The 13,856-nt window shown below is 50.2% G+C and overlaps 1 long non-coding RNA gene across 2 annotated transcripts; it reads left to right on the forward strand.

The window, feature by feature from the left end:
* The first annotated feature begins 2,283 nt into the window (after window positions 1-2,283).
* LOC128122294 (uncharacterized) lies at window positions 2,284-11,089 on the forward strand. Of its 2 annotated transcripts, none has more exons than XR_008222390.1 (2): window positions 2,284-3,478; window positions 4,143-11,089. It is a non-coding gene; the product is annotated as an uncharacterized LOC128122294 (long non-coding RNA). The 2 variants fall into 2 exon arrangements; XR_008222389.1 differs by having other exon boundaries at window positions 4,884-11,089.
* Window positions 11,090-13,856: the final 2,767 nt, after the last annotated feature.

The following is a 13,856-nucleotide window of genomic DNA, read 5'->3' on the forward strand; positions in this document are numbered from 1 at the left end:
GTCTCCCCCCCCCCCCCATCCTGCAACTAAGCCCCAGTGAATGCTCTGGGCTCACAACCTTCCCTGGTCCTATGATGCCCTCAAAGTGCAGCAAAGGACCCTGAGAAGGGGAGCCTAGCTCAATCAGACACCTCCCTGGGGCTGTACCTGTGTGCTCCATATGGATAGCTGTCCCAGGGCAAAAGCCCATCTCACAGACAGAAGTCAGGACGGACAGTTGCTGATGGCTAGAGCAGGTCTCTCCAGCACCCAAATGGCCAGGCCATCCTTTTGAAAACACGCTCAGTCACCAGTGGCCAGGAGTGTAGGGGGAGCCTCGGGGAGGTGACTCAAGGGACATGCTTGCTCTACCAGGCAGTCCTGGAGCTAACGGGGTGGGTGGGTGGAGCTCTAGGGAAGGGCCTTCAGTCTGCTTTAGGGAGTTGTAAAATGAGAAGGGGCTGGAGCGGGGAGACTATAGATGTGAGGGAGGGCTGAGGTCAAAGGAATCAGTCAGTACATGTTTTAGAGATGCCCCTGGTGGCACAGGCCTAGATTACCACCTACTCTGGAGGCTGAGACAGGAGGCTTGGGAGTCCAGTGACTAGGCAACTAGTGAAACTTGTCTCGAAATTGAAAACCAGGCAAGGGCTCCAGCAGATGCTCAGCAGGTGAGGGTGCTTGCCACCCTCCAAGCCTGGGGACCCGAGTCCAGTCCCTCAAACCCACCTAAAGGAGAGAATGGCCTCTACAAAGCTGTCCTCTATCCTCTGTGGCACATCACACCCCATCACACCCTGTGCACTGTGACACACCACCCCATCACACCCTCACATGTGCACTGTGGCACACCACCCCATCACACCCTCACATGTGCATTGTGACATATCACCCCATCACACCTTCACATGTGCATTGTGGCATATCACCCCATCACACACGCACTAAAAATAAATAATTTTTAAACTAAAAAATGAGGTGTAACTCAGTAGTAGATTGCTTGCCTAGTATTCGTGAAGGCTTGCATTCCATCCCCAGTAACACATGCATATCCTCGCATGTATGCGCACACACACACACACACACACACACCCCTACAGAGAGACACACAAAGGACAAAGGGAGCCAGAAGTGAACACAGCTAAGAAAGACAACCAAGCTGCACCCTAGTACAAACCTGCTTTCCTCTGCAGTACTTTAAAAAGAACGCCCCCACCCCACTTCCCCAAAAAACCACTGCAGAACCTGTGAATGGATGAGATCTCATTTGGAAAAAGAGTTCTTTGCACATATAAAATTCTTACCAAACCAGCCTGGCTCTTCCAGTTGGGCTTAAGTTCAACTCAAAGTCCCTTAGAGAAAGGGCGGGGACATTGGGGAGGGAGGACCACAGGGTCACGTGACACAAGCCGAGACCCAAGTGATGCAGCTATAAGCCAAGGGGCCACCAGAGCTAGAAGAGACTGAAGACTCTTGCCTCTAGTGGAGCCATCTGAATGCTTGGTGTGGGACGGCTGCCTTCCAGAGAGTGCATGCCTGCGTGTGTGTGCACGTGTGCACGCACACACGCATGTGTGTGTAGTTTGTGGTCTATCAGTGGCCGTGTCCTTTGCTCAGTCCTGAAAGGCCAGGACCACCCATGCCTGATGTCAAATGGTAAGAGGAGGAGTCTCTGCCCGCCCCCCCCCAGAGAGAGGAGCACGTGCAGAAGCAGCAGCCACGGGAAGTCAGAGGCTGGTGGGCCAGGACACAGCCGTAGGGCTGCCTAGGCCTCTCAAGGGTGCAGGGAGCGTGGGGAGGGGGAGGAAAATCAGGTGCAGGCATAGGAGGGCCTGAGTCAGGCAAGAAAAAGAAGAGGGTGAGCTGACCCCAACCTCTCAAGACTTGTGTCCATGACACTTGCCATTCAGTGGCAGTTAGACATCCATAGTGTTTTGTTGCAGAGAAATTTTGAAAATTGAGTATTTTCTTCACATCTATAAGACTAATATCTATGAACAGTAAGAATCCACTAAATCGGGGGCTGGAGAGATGGCTCAGAGGTTAAGAGCACCGACTGCTCTTCCAGAGGTCCTGAGTTCAATTCCCAGCAACCATGTAGTAACTCACAACCATCTGTAACGAAAATCTGGCGCCCTCTTCTGGCCTGCAGGGATACATGCAGACGGAACACTGTATATCTAATAAATAAATAAATCTTAAAAAAAAGACTCCACTAAACCCAAGCAATATAAACAACATAGAGGTTTGGACCTGGAGTTGACAGAAGTCCTGGGTCCCCTCAGAGAAGTCTAGCCTCCCCGCTCCCCACTTACTTCCCCTTATGTACAAATTCACTTCCCCTTTGTCCTGGATGCCCCTGGGGGAAAGTGGGGGTTGGGATCATGAAACCAGAGATGCACATGTCCCAGGAAGGCCTTGCAGCGAGCTTCCTGAGTCCCTGCTTCTTCCAGCTTTGCCTCATTCTGACACCTAGGCCCCATGCCCCAGGGAAGCAAAGCCCAGGGTCCTGCCCTCCTCTTCCATTTATAGCCCCTGCAAGAGCATGCGCCCCAGCACTTCTGTTTCCACCTGCAGAGGCGGGGGTGTGTGTGTGTGTGTGTGTGTGTGTGTGTGTGTGTGTGTGTGTGTGTGTGTGAAGTGGATGATTTCATCGTGCTGCTTGGTTGGGCCCCCCGCAGAAATGCTCTAGGATCAGGAGTGCTGATGCAGAGGTTTAGAGCAGACATCACAGACCAGCTGACATCCCCTCCCACTGTTCCTGCATTGACTCCTAGCTCTCCCCAACACTCTCCTGGGATCCACTGCCGGAGAGAGAGATCTACAGCACTTCCATCTAGGTGGGCATTTGTCAACATGAACCCTCCTCCCAGGAGTTGAGATGAAGTGTCCACTCACTGCGCACATTGATAGTTTCCTCTCTGCCCATCTCTTCGGTGCCCCAGGAAAAGATGGTCTGAGCACCCTGAAAGGGGAACATGAGGACCCTGTCAAGAAGCCATTTCTCCCATGTTGTAGCTAGATGAAAGTGAGTCCCAGGATGGTTGGAACTGTCATCCAGGATGACATCTGAGGAGTGGCAGTCTGTAACTTGAACTTCAGTTTGTCCTCAAGTCCCCCTCTCCCACCAGAGTAACCTGGAGGAGCATCATCATGTCTGGGCCATCTTTGCTTCTGGACAAGGGGCCAAAACTTCAGCGCCCACCAGCAGTGGACGCCCTGGTGAGCGGCTGGTCAGGGCGCCTGAGGGTTAAGAGTGAATGATTCCAAGCTGCTCTAGAATTGGCCTCAGAAGAAAGTGAGAGAGCACTGACCCAGGAGGTTGTCTCCCTCCTGTTTGGCTCCTAATGGCTGTGTCAAGACCCTGCCCTCAGGAATCCTGCAGAAGACGAACTAAGATGGAGGCTGGGGAAGGATGCTGTGAGATGCTGTCTTCCTTCGACAGGGCGTGGCTGCTGCATTCATGGACTCAGGAGCAGCTCTGCTTTACCTGCACACAGTGAGTTGTCAGTATTCCATTGTGGGTGAAGAGGCTCACGAGGCCCCGCCCCTCCGCAGGAGTTATTAGCACTTAGTGGTTGCTGGAGGGGGGGGGCGGGCGGGGGGGGGCAGGGAGTTAGTTTCTTCCATGGTGTAGCCACTGAAAAGTTGCTCAGGCTCCACTAAATGACTCATAACTCATGCTCATGCAAGCAACCCTAAACTCAGGGGGCCCCTCCCCCCTCTCTCTCTCTCTCCCTCTCTCTCTCTATTCCTCTCTCTCTCTCTCTCTCTCTCTCTCTCTCTCACACACACACACACACACACACACACACACACACACACAAACACAGGTGCACACACACACCACACACTCACACACACATGCACACAAACAGACACAGGTGCACACACATTCACGCACACATGCACATAGAGGAAGCAAAGAGGGCCTTTGTTGGGAAGAAGCGGTTCAGCAAGCAGGAGAAAAATGAGAGCATAATGGGGGAGGGTGACCAAAATACATGATGTAATACATTATATACACATATGAAACTGTCAAAGAATAACTTTTGGTTTTGAGGAAGGGAGGGTCTCACTATGCATTCCTGGCTGGCTTGAAATTTGCTATGCAGATCAGGCTAACCTTGAACTCAGACATCTTTCATCTTCTGACTCCCAAGTGCTGGAATTAAAGGTGTGTGCCACCACATCCAGCAATAACAAGAAGAATAGAAGGAGGAGGAGGAGGAGGAAGAGGAGGAGGAGGAAGAGGAGGAGAAGGAAGAGGAGGAGAGGGGAAGGCGACCACTAGGGAGTGTGGCAGAGTGCTTATTTAGCATGCACAGGCCCTGGATTCAATCCCCAGCACCACCACTACCTTCATAAACCCAAATCCCAGCCCACACAGAGACTGGAGCAGGCCTCTCAGGGGAGAAAGAATCTCAGACTTTGGAAGAACTGGAGGGCAGTCAACTCATGGTCCCACCTGGGCCCTGGTTAGCCTGGGGCGAGTGCTCCATGTGTTACAGAGGTGGGTAGATCTGGGTAACCACCCCTCACCTGCACCTCCCCCTGTGTGCTCCAAGGGGAACAGAACTGCAAAGTCAGACAGCTGGCAAGGGATCCCACTCACCTGCAGAGCACCCCTAAGGCCTCCCGTTCCTTAGCAACGAACACCACCTGCTGAGGCCAGCCAGGATCTTAGCACCCCTTTCCAGAGGTTCCACCACCCACCCACCCCCTCTTGCCCACCTGCCCTGGAGCTTGCAGGAACTGGAAAGGCACTGGGAGCAGCAGATCACGGTCCCTGGAGAGTGCCACCCTGATCAGGGTGAAGGCGTCTAAGTCTCTTCTTCGACTGTGTATCACCAGAGCAGAGGATGCCAGGGATTCTGGCACACAACATTTTCCTTCTCATGCAGGGGCTTCAGGACAGTCTCACTGAGCCATTTTACAAGCCCTTCCTTCCTAAGAACAACCTATAAACTCGGGGATTCACCAGGACATCAGAAGACAAGCCACAGGCCAAGTGACACCCCGGAGACCTAAGAGCAGGAGATGCAAGTACGAGAGCAGCTCCCTTTGAGCTGAGTTGAGGTTTGCTTTATGTGTGGATTTACTCTGCAGGTTCAACACCTCTTCCATCCCAGGCCTTGAGTTGAGTCTCATCCTGGGGCAAACGGACAAAAACAGATCCCAAGGGTTGGCTGCCCTCTGCAGGGCATGGAAGGATATGCACCGTCCTCTCTACCAAGACCTGGTTTCTGCACACTGAGGCTGGAAAGAGCCTGAGTGACTTGGAGCTGGAGAGCCATGGCTGAGACGTTTCCCCAGGCATTTGGAATAAATTTGGTTTGGTTTGGTTTATTGAGTCTATAGCCTAGGCTGGCCTCAAATCGTGCATCTGACTCCTGAACGCTGGCACTATAATTGTGTGCCACCATACCCAGTTTATATAGCCATAGAGCATGTACCCAGGACTCGTAAGGCCCTGAGTTCAATATGCCCCCCAGAAGGGGGCAAGTGCATGTGCGTGAGTTCAGGACACATAGGAACTCAGAGCCACTGTACGAATCTGTGACTAACAAGTCTCCACAAAACTCTTTAGTAGCAGCCGGGCAGTGGTGGCACACTTGGGAGGCAGAGGCAGGCGGATCTTTGTGAGTTCGAGGCCAGCCTAGTCTACAGAATGAGATCCAGGAAAGGCGCAAAGCTACACAGAGAAACCCTGTCTCAAAAAACCAAAACAACAACAACAACAACAATAAACTCTTTAGTAGCTTAAAACAGCACAAAAATACTAGAGTGTGGGTGCTTGTCTGTAATCCCAGCACTTAAGGAGATGGAGGCAGGAGGATTGCTGACAGTCAAGGCTACATTGAATTACACAGAGCTCTAGGCCAGGCAGGGCTACAGAGCAACATCTTGTCTAAAAAATTACATACTTTCTTACATTTCTATGCTCCAGTTCTCCAGGGTAGGCCTCACGGAGTTAGAAGCAGGGTAGCAGGCTGTGCTGTCCGGCGGCTCAGGAAGGCTCTGGTTTTCTTGGTCTGTGGTTCTTTCATCTTAAAGCCAAAGGTCCTCGCTTCCAGTCCTCTGTCTTCTCTCCACCTCTCCCTGATCTTTCCAACTGACATCAAATTTCTCTAACTCTGATCCACTTTCTCCTTTTTATAAAGACCCTAGGAGGGTTGGGGTTGGGGCGGGGGCTAGGGCTGGGCTGGACTCGGTGGGTAGAATGTTTTCCTTGCATGCATAAAGCACTAGGTTCAGCCCAGCAGTGCATAAACCAGAAATGGTAGAACATGCCTGTAATTCAGCACTTGGGAAGCAGAGGCAGGAAGATCAGAATTTCAGTGTCCTCCCAGACTACAAAGAGAATTCAAGGCCAGCCTGGTCTACAGAGCAAGTTCCAGGCCAAACAGATATATAGTAAGACCTCATCTTTAAAAAGGGGGCGGCCCGGGACTTGAGTGATGGCCCAGCAGTTAAGAGCACTTGTTGATCTTGCAGAGAACGGGGGTTCAGTTCAAAACACCCACATGGCAGCTCACAACTCTGTAACTCCAGTTCAGGGGATCCAACACTCTCTTCTAACCTCTGTGGGCAATGAACACACATGGTGCACCTACATACTCATATACATAAACTAAATGCAGCTCATAAAAAATAAAATTTCAAGGAAGGCGGTGATGATGCACACCTTTAATTCAAGCACTAGGGGGCTGGAGAGATGGCTCAGAGGTTAAGAGCACTAGCTTCTCTTCCAGAGGTCCTGAGTTCAATTCCCAGCAACCACATGGTAGCTCACAACCATCTGTAAATGAGATCTGGTGCCCTCTTCTGGTGTGCAGGCAAACAGAGACAGAAGAAAAAGTGTTTATTAAAACAAAAAGGTGGGACAGGTGCTGGTGGTGGCAGAGGCACCCGGGTTATGCAGAAAAATTCTGCCTCAAAAAACAAAACAAAACAAACAAACAAAAACAACAAGGTGTATGACACTTAAGTGACATCCAAGGTTAAGGGCCTGCACACACACACACACACACACACACCACACCACACACACACACACACACACGTGCACGAGAAAAGATCCAATTCCCAATGTCAAGCCCACTTTAGAGTTCTAGATTGACCCTTGACAAAGAAGCAGCGTCTGGGCCACAGGGGAGGGAACTGGAGTTACGCTGTGCTCCCGAGTCCACAGGCCCCCTGGAAACACGGGACAACAGCTACACCAGTGTCCAGACTCCTGTGGGCATCTCCACCACCCACGAGACTCTCTGATCTCTCCGATTCCCACTTCCCCGTCTCCTACAAGTGGCGCCGCCAGAAGCCCCACACTGTGCTCCCCACACTGTGCTCCCCACACCCTCCCATCATTACCTCCCCCAACACCTGTGACCACAGTCTTTTTTGTTTGTTGGTTTTTTGGTTTTTTGAGACAGGGTTTCTCTGCATAGTTTTGGTGCCTGTCCTGAATCTTGTGCTGTAAACCAGGCCCACCTGGCTCTGCTTCCCGAGTGCTGGGATTAAAGGCGTGCTCCACTGCTGCCTGGCTGACCACAGCCTTTTTTGCTTGATGTAAGCATTAAAGGTTCATCATTGCCTTGAAATATTTTCAATCTCATTCTTCTTCTAACGAAATGAAATCCACTCTGTGACCCAGGTCATTTTTTATCTCTTCAGGGAGACCTTTCGGAGGCAGGCTCTATCTTCTCATCTCCAGGCAAAGTGTTAGTACTTGCAGGCATGTCTGGCTTTAAATTGGTTTCCCCCTGGGACACCTTGCAGTTTCCAACATGCAGCATCGAGGACTCTGCATGCAAAGGCACAGGCCATCAACCAGCACCAGACCTGGAGGCTATCAGTCTTTTAGCATCATGGCCTGGGGCTGGGCCTCAGGGGATTCTGGGAAATTCAACTGTGAGGCAGACCTCCCCCTCAGTGGGTAACATCAACCCCAAGTCTACCGAAACTGCAACACAGCACAGCTCAAGGCCAGCCTGGGCAATGTGGTGAGATCCTGTCCCCAAATCAAAAGTAAACAAAGCCAGGTGTGAGGGTGCACTCATTCTTGGAATACCAGCACCTTGCTGTTGGAGGCAAGACGATCAGGACCTCAGGGGCATCCTCTGCTATGTAGCAAGTTCAAGACCAGCCTGGGCTACACGAGACACTCCTCAAAAAGAGAGACAGGAGGTGGGGAAGGAGAGAAAGAAGAAAATAAAGATGAAAAGTAGCCTAGGGAGCCTGACACGAAGCGTGAAGACCTGACTTCTGGCCTCAGAACCCACGTGGAAAAGCCAAGCACAGGAGCTGGAGAGATGGCTCAGTGGTTAGGAGCACTGGCTGTTCTTCCAGAGGTCCTGAGTTCAATTCCCAGCAACCACATGATGACTCACAACCACCTGTAATGAGATCTGGGGCCCTCTTCTGGCCTGCAGGGATACATGCTGTATACATAATAAATAAATCTTAAAAAAAAAAAAGACAGAGATCCTGTGTCTTAGTCAGAGTTTCTACTGCTCTGAAGAGACACCATGACCATGGCAACTCTTATAAAGGAAAGCATTTAATTGAGGTGGCAGCTTACAGTTCAGAGGTTCAGTCCTTTATCATCATGGCAGGGAGCACAGTGGTGTGCAGGCAGACATGGTGCTGGCTACATCTTGATCAGAAGGCAACAGGAAGTGGAATGTGACACTGGGCGGTATCTTGAGCATAGGAAACCTCAAACACACACACACACACACACACACACACACACACACACACACACACACACACACACACTTCCTCCAACAAAGCCATACCTACTCCAACAAAGACACACTTCCTAATAGTACTATTCCCTGAGCTTATGGCGGCCAACTCTACATTCAAACTCCTACACCTGGTGAACCTCTCTTGACACCCCAAGTGTGACAGTTAATTTTCAACCTGATTAAATAAACACACCAGGCATTTATCTATTTAGTGAGACACAACTCTGGGTGTGTCAGAGAAGACACTTAAACTGGGTGTGGACAGCACAGTCCCATGGCCTGGGGGCTGGGCTAGATGGGGACAGAGGAGAAAGCCAGCAGAGGATGAATACCTGCCTTCTGAGCCACCTGGATGTGAGCCAGCAGCTTCACACTCCTGTCTCCATGGCCAGGAGTGCCTCCCAATTACATGACCCCCTAAAACCTTGAGCCAAAACGAGCCCTTGCTCCCTTGAGTTATCTGGTCACAGAAAGGAGAAACCCAGTGAAAACAGCTGCTGCACATACTTCACACACACACCTGCTGCACATATTTCACACACACACATATGGGGGTGTCCTGTTTTAACTCAGTATGCTCCCGCCCCATCTACAATGAGTCATACAGACTTGGCTTTCAGCTGCTGTAACAACTGTCCCAGCAGAGCTCTTTCAAATGCAAAACCCAGAGAATTAATCCAATAAAAAGGAAAAAGGCAATCAGGCTCAGAATGTAAACAAAAAAGACTGAAGGATGAGGCAGGAGCTGAGGCCATTTTCAGGAAGACCTTTGAATCGAAATGAAGACTAAACAAGAAAGGCCCAGATGAGCCTCGTCAGCGTTAGTCTTCCAGATTGCAATCAGCTCTTTCAAGTCCCTGGCTCCGTTCCCACAAAACTGGGCGGAACTACTTCTGACAAGGGCATCAGACTTGCCAGACTTAAACTAACGCAGAAAAACCAGGAAGCCAGGCACCGCCACCAGATGCACAGGGAGGTGCGTGCCTCTTCACACCACCTGCAGGGAAGCTGAAGAGAATTAAGTGGGCCAGCAGCCAGAGCAGCAGCTTCTCCACAAACTTCCCACCATTAAAAGGGTCAGGAGGAGGCCGGATAGATGGCTCAGTGGCTAAGAGCACTCACTATCCTTCCAAAGGACCTAAGTTCAATCCCCAGCACCTACTCACACTCCAGCTACAGAGGATCTGATGACACCTTCTGACCCCAGCAGGTACTTGGACACACATTCACACACACAAATCAAAACTTTAAAGATAAAATCTCGGGCCAGTGGGATGGCTCAGTAGGTGAACGTGCCTGCTGCCAAGCTGGAGGCCCTGAGCTGGATCCCCGGGACCCACAAAGCAGGAGAGAAGTAATTCCTACAAGTTGTTCTCCGACCTCCAGGCACCCACTGTGACATGCACCTTCCACCACACACATAAGTAAATACAATTAATTTAACTTAGTACTGCTTGCTATTGTTCATCGGTACATTTTTTTTTAAAGCATGCCTTAGGTCCTGGATTTCATCCCCAGCATAATAACAACAATAACATGAGTAACAATGAGGTATTTGTAAGAGATATGTTTCAATATCTCATTTTGTTTTGTTTTGGAGACAGGATTTCTCTGCATAGCTATGGTTGTCCTGGAACTCTCTCTGTAGACCAGGCTGGCCTCGAACTCAGAAATCTGCTTTTCTTTCTCTCTCTCAAGTGCTTGGATTAAAGATGTGTGCCACCAAGCCTGACTTTGATATTGCTTTTTAAGTATTTAATTTTTATTTTGTGTTACATGAGTGTAAGCAGGTGTGGTGGTTTGAACGGCCCTCCTTAGCTTATAGATTAGAATGCTTGGTCACCAGCATAGGAGGTGTGGCCTTGGTCTTGTTGAGGTTTCAAGGGCTCAAGCCAGGCCAGTGTATTCCTCTTCTTGCTGCCTTTGGACCCAGACAGAGAACTCTCAGCTGCCTCTCCAGCACCATGTCTGCCTGCATGCTGCCATGCTTCCCACCATGAGGATAAAGGATTAAACCTCTGAAACTATAAGCCAGCCCCAGTGAAATGTTTTCCTTTAGAAGAGTTGCCATGGTCATGGTGTCTCTTCACAGCAATAGAACACTGACTGGGACAGAAAGCCAGACGCCAGCATTTCATCCTCCAGTGCTGGAGTTACAGGTGATTGTGAGTTGCCTGGTGTGGGTGCTGAGAACTGGACTTTGGTCCTCTGGAAGAGCAGCAAGCACTCTTAAGTGCTGGAACATATCTCCAGCCCCTGACTTTTCTGGTTTGTTTGCTTAAAACAACAAAAACAAAACAGCATTGTCTACTTACTTTGCATGCCCAAATAAAGAAGCTGCAACAGTTATGTTATATTCCCAGGGTCTCACTCTGTGGTCCAGACTAGCCTGGAACTCATTACTATAGCCCAATTCTCCTGCCTCAACCTCCCAAGTACTGGGGTTTATTTTTATTTACAGGGATGAACCACCTTAGCTGACTAATTTTTCTTAATCAGGCTCCAGAATTGCTTTACTATTGATTAACCAGCCAAGGCCCTCAGGAGGACATTCACCCCAAGGTCAGAGCTGTTCCTGCTCTAATCTGTCCAATACTTGCATTTTCTTGGAAAAGCAAAAGAAACTTCATATCAGTTACATAAAACACCCTCAATTTAAGAAAGAGACTAAATGTGCTTTTCTTTTTGTTGAGACAGGTCTCATGTAGCCCAGGTTAGCCTTGCACCCCTGATCTACTTTCCTCCACCTCCCAAGTACTGGGATTACAGATGTGTGTCACCACACAAACCTCAAATGTTTTAGTTACTCAAATCCTTGCTGGTCTGGTCTTGTCTGGTCTTGGACATCAAGGACTTGGAGACTGATAAGTTTTAGGCCTCCTGAAGGCCTCTCTGCCAACGCAGCAAACTGAATCAGACCAAATTGGAAAGCCCAGGTTTAATGGGTAAAGCACTCCCGGGAGATTCCCCGACCCACAGAGAAGAGACAGAATGAGAGACCAGAAGAACCACGAGTCTGTTTTCTGGGATGCCGCTTATATCCCCTGTGGGAGTGGTCTTGAGCCTCTCTGGGGGAGGAGCTGTGTTTGGCAGGCTTTGAAGGGGCGGGTTTAGGGAAAGAGATGGGGGAGAGGAGTTGAGGCGGATCTTCCACCAGATTCCTTCCAAACAGAGATGGGCCTAGAAACACGGTTTAGGAGATGGCAAAGTCTTTTTCGTTTGTTTGAGACAGGGTATCACTATGTTGCCCTGGCTGTCCTGGAACTTGCTATGTCTGGGGCCCCACAGAGGCTCTCTAGTAATGCCTTACTCAAGGTCAGAGACTCTGAGCTTGCTTTACCCAGCAGGGCTGCATAACGAGATGATTTGGCCAGGGGCGTGGTTACCAGGTGTTTTGAAGGGTCCACACTTGGCTGTACGTTGTGCTTTGATCTTGAAAGGAGCAGGTGTTTTGCCTCTCCACTGGTAGTGTATAAAAGGCCCATTAGACTAAAACTCTGGGCGACTGAGTATTGACCCAGGGCCCTCCTGAAGCTATCCTGGGTCTCTTTTTTGTCATCTCCGCCTATATTTCTATCTACTACTTCCTCATTCCTCTCTCCTTCCCACAAGAACCCTTCGACAGACTGGAGCTGGACTCCGGCAGCTATGTAGACCAGGCTGGCCTCCAACTCACAGATACCCACCTGCCTCTGTCTCCTGAGTGCTGACATTAAAGGCGTGCATCACCATGCCCAGCTGAGGCACTTTTTAAATGCACTGGTGGAAACATGAGGTGGGTGGGTTAAAAGCAAAGCCAAGAAATCTCCATTGTAGACTTCAGATGTTATTGAACTTTCAGTTGATGAGAGACAGTACATACCAAAGGATTTACTTAATGGTCATGGTCACAAAGATAATGGCTGACATTCAGAGGAGAGCAAGAAATGGCTAAGAGGGCTAAAGGTGGCCCAAGATAATTAGGCTCCGGACCCGCAACACTCCCACTCTCCACAGTTAACAAAGATTCTCATCAGTCAATCAGCCTTGTTCAGTGAAGCTGTTCTTTCTAGAAACTTCTGTCCCCAGCAGCTGAGAGTAGATCCGTGTGCCCGGACTGGCAGTGTAAACAACACAGTTTATGCTAAACACACACCTGCCTTCTTTCTGGGAGTCTGGCAGGTGGCCAGGAGCTAGGCTGAGGCAGCGCCTGGAATCAGACCCCAGACCCCTTCTATGCCGGGTCTGACCTGGCGGGCATTCCTGGTGGGCACACAGCACAGGTGGCTGTGGGAGTGTGACCTGCATGGCCCCGAGGTAGAGACCCACATAGGTAGCTTTACCCACAGCACCTCCAGACTCTGGGTCCTGGTCCTTGTACTCTGGCAGTGGACTATGACACTGGAATAAGCTTTAGTCGTGAGTATGACCACATGCTCAGTCCTGCAAATCTTTCTGGCCGATGTCCCATGTCAGGGATGGTCCTGGGTCCCCTCAGACACAAGCTACCCCAGAGCGCCATCCTCAGCCATCATCTTCACCTGAGCAGCTGTGAGACCTGAAAGCTGGGCCTGAGGACATTCCCTCACTGGACCCTCAGCTGATTCCACCTACTTCCCCTCCACCTTGCAGACAGCTGTATCACTTCTGCCTTGACTCCACAAGGCCTCATGGGCTTAGGAGATGCTAGAGTGTATACTGGATAGAAGGGTTACTGAAGTTAGACTCCATCTGTCCTCACTGGAGAGACTTTTTGGTGGAACAGCTCCTTTTGGGCCATCCACATTCCTGTAAGCCAGCTCTCACCAATGCTCTCTAAGTAAATCCAATAAACTCGCTAGTTTTCCAAATTGGATTTTGGTGATCTTTTAATCTGGTCTGTTGTCAGTGCCCCATGTGGAACGAGTAGGCATGTAGCGGTCAAAGGACAACTCTAGGAGTCAATTCTCTCCTTCCACTATGTGAGTTCCTGTGCCTTTACATGCTTGGGTCATGTTGCCAGCCTTCTGTGCTTCTATTTTACACACACACACACACACACACTTTTTATGAGTATGGTTCTGCACGTATGTCTGCACACCACGTGTATGCCTGGTGCCTTCAGAGGCCAGGAGAAGGTGTCAGATCCCCTGGAATTGGAGC

The sequence above is a fragment of the Peromyscus californicus genome, unplaced genomic scaffold (genome assembly GCF_007827085.1).
Source record: "Peromyscus californicus insignis strain IS unplaced genomic scaffold, ASM782708v3 Scaffold_3__1_contigs__length_106647218, whole genome shotgun sequence".
Lineage (NCBI taxonomy): Eukaryota > Metazoa > Chordata > Mammalia > Rodentia > Cricetidae > Peromyscus > Peromyscus californicus.